We start from the raw sequence: 6845 nt of genomic DNA, 5'->3' as shown, positions 1-6845 counted from the left end.
TACATGCCACATTAAAACGCATCAGAGATTAACTGCTGCTGTCATTTGAAAGAATAAAAACAAACCCTTCACCCCAATGCAATGAGAGAGATCGACCCAGTGGCCGTGTTGAAAAATCATAATTAGCAAAACATCATTCAGCTCGTGGCATCCTGCTTGAAATGTCCACGAGCCACATTTTAGGGTTCAGGGGGCTTTGTTTGTGCAACCAGGGGAAGAGCTGGTGCAGGAGGGGAGCGGAGGAACTTTGGACAACTGTTCAGGAAATGCATTGTTGTCGGTAATCCTTTGGAAATTGTAATAGGGAGAGGGAGCGGCTTGTCAGGGAGAGCGACGCAGGCGGACACACACATGGCAGCGCTACACCGGAGCATTGCAGAGCCTGAGAAGTTGGTGGTAGCCACGGGGGGTACAGTGGATAGGGGCCATATGAGAGGTGGGTGAAGAGGCCACATCTGCCAACATTGCAGTGTAACTGGAGAAAATGAGCTACCAAAGTCTTGTGCAGTCTGTTTACACTTCCTGCAACAACTCTGTCACAGTTTAGCATCTGTGATTATAACAATGCTTCATATTTACCATGAAAAATGCCAAGCTCTTCAAACCACATAAATGTCAGTTGTGAATGAATGGGGACGGAGGGACAGCAATTGGAAGCTACATTTTCCATTAAAAAAATGTATAAATCCAGATGATGTCTTTTAAAGTGTCAAATCCAAATCTGAATACAAACGGTAGGGTGTGAAACTTAAAATCTGTGGCATTCCCCTTTAATAAGCACAGACATAAATGGCTTACTTCACCGATCACTGACTGATTAATTGGTCTATTTCCCATTATGCTAATAAACAAGCAATAATACAGAAGCTGCTACTGTGAAAATTACTCAGGGGGAGGCTATTTATTGCTTTTGATTTTGTAATTCCTCTTGAAAGCCATTAGATGTATCTCACAATGCTGAGCAACAGTATATAGACGATTCAGAGCCATGAGTCCTTGTTTACTTGGTTTGTCTGGGTGCCAGCATTTCCTAATTGTCCTCTCTGAATTTAGCAACTTGGTCTCTCGTCATTACAGTGCCACTGAAGTCCTAATGAGTGGAATTGTTATCTGAAAGATGGCCCCCTTTTTTTTCCCTGCTGCAAAAGCACATTAGATCCAGACAGCTCATTTCCATTCCCCCTGTCATCTCTCTAGAAATGACGTGCAGTGCTTGAAACTGTTTATTTCCAAATTCAGACCTCCTCCGCGGCAGCCATCGGCTTCAATTACCAGTTTTTCCTGAGCGGAGCCATCAGGCAGCCTGACACTGAGGTCCAACCTAATTCCCACCTTCTCCAAAGTCAAGAGCATAATGTGCAGATAAAAAAGGTGGAAAATAGCCTGCCACTCATTAGCATGCAGCGCCTGCCTGTTCATTTGCTTGCTGCGAATGAAAGTTCTGACACTCAGCGCCTTGTGCAATACGAGAATAGTCCTCTTCAGACTGCCTCGCGTCCTTACTGCCACAGAAAGGTCATCGGCAGAGGTGTGCGCTCACCAACCTGGCTCGCTGCTCTTCACTGGCCCACCTGGGAGAGGGGTTAGCTAGGGGTATTGATTCAGGGAGAACCTCATTACCTGCTGAATCAACATATTATTGCCATGTTTCACCCAGCCGAATTGTTTACAAGTGTCTTTAGCGCGGGCAAAAGCCTGCTCTGGTGGGCCACGACCGCATTCATTAGTCCCTGACCCCGGTGATTATGTGTTATCTGATACGCTGCTATCTGGCTTGGCCGCATGAGCAGGGCCAGTGGCCTGCATCGGCCTGGGCCCATTACAAGCCCTCTCCTTTTCTCGCTCCGTTTTTCCCTCCCTCTCCCCCCTCTTTCCCTCTGTCTGTGCTCCCTATGAATGTATCCATTAGCCTGCCGATGTGTAAATTGTTTTCACCTGCACTGCGGGCAGATGGGGAGCAGTGTCTCTGTCGTGATTTCCTATGCATGAGCTTTCTAATCAGTCAGAGAGTAACACGATTCCCCTGCTCCTCGCTCCAAAAAGGTGAGCTGGCTCGAGCATGCACACATACATTACATACATGCACACATATGCACTCACAATCTGCAATCAATATGCACGCTGTGTTGTGGGGATATTGGTGCGGTGACAGGGTTCATTATATGAGCTCGCCTTACAGCACCACGATGATGGCTTAATACAGCAGAGAGGGCATGGGCCCAAGCTGATCCTTGCCTCCGCCATTACCAATTTCAGTTCAAATCGAAGGATAATTTGACCAGGAAGACTAAACCCACATAAGCACAATGACATCCAGCAGCAGTGTCAACCGAGTCTGACCTGCGGAAGAGACAGGGGAGGACGCCGCTCACCCAAACAAGTAAAGCATTCCCTGTATTAACGCTTCACTGTGGAGGTGACATGTGCCCTGTGGGCCTCTTCTGCAGAAGGAGGTTAAATGGGCCTTCCAGGACTGGATGGACTCTTTAGACGTAAGAATAGGTGCTCATATGATGAGCTGTCTATTCCTGGCCACAGGTCTATTCTGGCTCAGACATAAACTTCAATATTTTTGTAGCACAATTTTTCTAAATTAAGATGTATCGAGGAAGAGTCCAAGCTGATTATGTCTATTGTTATCGGGGTGGCTGTGGCTCGGGAGGTAGAGTGGGTCGTCCAGTAATTGTAATGTCGCTGGTTCGATTCCCTGGCTCCACTGGCTGCACATCAACGTGTCCTTGAGCAAGATACGGAGCCCCAAAACTTTACTGTACGTACGATATAAAAATTTTGTCAGATGCAGTTTAAAAAAAGATACACACTACTAAATGATATGAGCAAGAAAAGCAGCTTATTCGAAACCTCTGTATACATCAGTTCAAGACACAGGATACTAGTGGTGGGCAATCTGATTATTTTAGATCATGACTGTACTTGAATGTGTCCACAATCTACTTTTCAGGCGAAACGAAGAGATCACAGTCTTTAAAGGTGCAATATTTAAGAATTGGACATCTGCTGAATTCACAATACCAACAAACAGCATATCACCAGAGTCACTGCTTACTGTATTCTGTTAATATGATTGTAGCTTCTCTTAGCTTGTTAGCTAGCTGAGCAGCTAGACAGACAACTTAAAATGGTGTTGGTATTTATACCACTACCATGGGTTTTCAGAGCCAATGCTAGCTAATTAACATGCTAACATCAGTAAGTCTCCACAACACAATATATGGACGTTTTTGACATAAAATTAAAAAAAAAAATTCTTTATAATATGTTAATAATTTTAGTAAATTTAGAAACGTTTAATACTTTAATTTTCATATATTACACCTTTAATGTTCTCTTGCTCCTTTTCCCAAACTTCACATAACCTGAGTAACTAGCAGATCTGCGCTACGTTGCAAACCAAAAGAGTGATGAAGCCAACTAGATGGCTAAGCTTATTGGAAAAATTACTTCATGTGGCTCTTCATTTGGTGACATACTGTTAATAATGCAACGTGAGTTACGGGCACCAAAATTGAGGATGAGGAGCTTGTGCCAAAATTAGATATCTTTAATGCAATGTTGTTTTTTAGTGGTGCAAACATAGAGATTTATTGAATATTTAATGTCTGGAAATAGTCTACAGGGCATTTAAAAATTGAGAGAAAAGACAGCCAATTAGATTGTGGCTCATGACTGCGATTACAATCATCACAATATTTTTGGCCAAAACGCCCTCTCCGACGGGATGCTGATGCACAATAAGAAGAGATAAAAACAAATTATGCCACCTTCTAGTTCAGCATCAATAAAAGGTTCACTTCAGCGCAAGTCACCAGCTGCACAACAGCCAGTTCACTACCACTGAGCCTGAGCCAGTGAACATGGAGGTGGACAGGCACCGTCTTAACAAGGCCAGGGATCAGTGTAACCAACCAGGCCCACTACAGGTGCAAACAGCAAGCCATGCCTGTCAGACACCTGACCCGAACAGCCCAGCCCACATGAATCTCATCATCTGACGACCGCACACGCTGCTCTTATTCACTGCCGTGTACCACACCGCCCCTGCTAACAGCTGTCAGTCAGACTCCTGGCTCACAGATTCTTGTCAAAGTTAGAAATGATCCTCTCTTTCCTGTCTCTCTCGCCCACTGACAGGATATGTGACACAGACTGTGAGCATGTGAAAATGACTGGGAAGAGTCTGGATGAGACTGGCGGTAAACACTCATAGGAAAGACTAAAAAGAAAACAGAGAACGTATCCACTCTGCAAACTACGGCATCACAAGGCATGCGTGCACTAACAACAGGCCACTGTCATTAGACCTGTGAGTCTTTGTTCAAAACGACACTGAAGGCATTGTTCTCTCAGACAGCACTCGAGACTGCACTGATGTTTATTCAAATACCCAACAAGTGCAGCATCATGGTGAATCTGATCTCCTCACTCATCCTTAGTGCTAGAAGAGACAACACCTATGCAGAAAAAAATAAAGCGAAAAGAACTCTTTGTTTGGAAAAAAAAAAAAATATGTACACAATGCGTCTTAATACAGTTTAGCACAGCCACTTGGTGTTCAATGTCGTCTTAAGTCGCAAATGAAAAGGCAAACATTGGAAACTAGTTCCCCTCCATCCTATTCTATTTTGTCAGCTTTCTTTTCCATGAAATTATAAAGGGGATTTGTTGCAGCTTTTCATCCACTTGATAGCACTTAACTAATTGCTGTCCTCTCATAGACAAAAACGTACTCACAAAACACAGACACACACGTAAACCATATGCGGGCACACGTGTGCGCACACACAAACATATAAAGATTAGGCGGTGATATTTTGTATCCTTTTTAAAATTTAATCAGGCCTGCTTTTGAACAGATACTACTAATATCATCATCTGGACACATTTAATCTTTTTAATATAACTTTGTGAAAATCAAACTATACCTGTGCCAACTACAAGTGGCTACTTTCTGAAACGATTATAAAAGCCCGGTCAAATCTCTCTCGCTAGTGGTATCAGCCAATTATAGAAACAAGTGACCATTGAATTAACACATGGAACTTGAAAGCTTTTGCACTCTGATGCAGAATGCTCTCTGGAAAAAAACGTGTCAGACCTTAATTTGCAATTTCACAGGCAGTCACCTGAGTTCTGGGCAAACAATGGGCTTTAACTCAATGGAACCCACAATGGCATTGTAAATGTTAAAATGTGTTGATAAATGTCACAGTTCTTCTCCAACGTTTTTGTAAATGCTATCCAGACCGAACTGCGAATGAATGAATAACAAATGTTCACACCAAGTTCATCTCAAACTTAGCAACAATAGGCGACTCCTACGCCTTTTTTCTTCATAGATGAGAATTGAGGATTTGCATTAACCCCAAACACTGCTTCAGTATCTAAGTGATAGTGAAAGAAGTGAGGGGAGGGCCATAAAAAAACCAGAGCTGTGGAATAACAGCCACAAAAGACAGATAAACCCAACACCACAGAGAGGTGAGCCAACTGTTCCAAGTCTCACACAAGGGGAGGAAGAAAAAGGGGAGGGGGCGGAGAAGATAATTTAGCATTTGTGTAAGCTGTTTATCAAATTATTAACTGCACAGATGTTTCTGACTAGCTAGGGGCTGAACATGGGCTCTGCCAGGCAGGGGGAACAAAGGTCTGATGGATTCAACGGAGATGTGCACTGAATATCAATTTAATTTACTAGCTGTTAATTCTCATGCAAATTGTGACCTCTGTTAGGGCATATCAATGGCCATACACATTGTATGTCTTCAGAGGAGCAGCAGGCAGAAACACTGTATGAAACTACAAATATGGAAAATAATATTTTCAGTGCAGCCATTTATGTAGTAAGATTTGAAAAATGTAGGCAAGGCACTTTTTTGTATTTACTGATAAACACTTGTAAAGACTATACCTTCTCTATCATCAAAACTATTCTTATTTTGCATTTGGGCTATATACATTTTTTTCTCACTCGGAAGGAATTATACTGCAGAAAATTCACAGTAGAGTTCAAATGAATGCTGTTTAAAAGATACGTAGATAAGAAAACAGTGTGGAAGAAAATAAATTATGAGCTCTGTAGTTTTTCTATGCATTTGTCAGAGCAAAGTGACAGAAATTATACTCACCAACACATATAAGTCACAAGTTGAGTCCAGGCTTTTTGCCTTAACTGGAGGGGCTCCACTTTTCAAGCAATCTCACCCAAGATGCCAGCCTACATCTTGATGATTTTTCTGCCTGATACACAAAGCGGAGCAGAGCATCACATGCATATTAAACAGTGGATGTGGATGTTATCTATTTTGTGACCCATAATCTGCCGAAAACAATCATGAATTCTTGATATGACATCCAACAGAGGTTGATCACTTGCATCAACCTCAGCTGAGCTCAGCTGGAACAGCAATGTTACAAGTCCCATTTTCTTCATCACCTCCAAAGTACCGCCTTTCAGCTCTCCACAGCACAAACAAAAGGCCTGGCAACAATATCAATTATACATGCAGGAGGCAAACAAGGGGATTTATTTCACAACAAATAGCCTCATAGAGACACGCTGAATAGGACAGATTAGCATTAGAAAAGAACAACAAAACTCCTCAGTTCAACGGCTAAAGAGCAATTGGATGGGACTGGAATTGGGGAAATTGCTTGATTAGGGTTTGCATTTGGAAGGGCTGTGGATTTCAGAAACCCAGCATGGACATGTAGTGTTGTCGCTTTGATCAAATGACGTGCTGCCGCAGTCAAAACATGACATTATGAGAGCTGTCAGTGGTGAACTTTGATAATGCAAGACAAGATCAGGGGATGATACTACAGCC

This window comes from Sparus aurata, chromosome 16 (genome assembly GCF_900880675.1).
Source record: "Sparus aurata chromosome 16, fSpaAur1.1, whole genome shotgun sequence".
Taxonomy (NCBI): domain Eukaryota; kingdom Metazoa; phylum Chordata; class Actinopteri; order Spariformes; family Sparidae; genus Sparus; species Sparus aurata.
Note: the sequence above shows the minus strand (reverse complement) of the source record.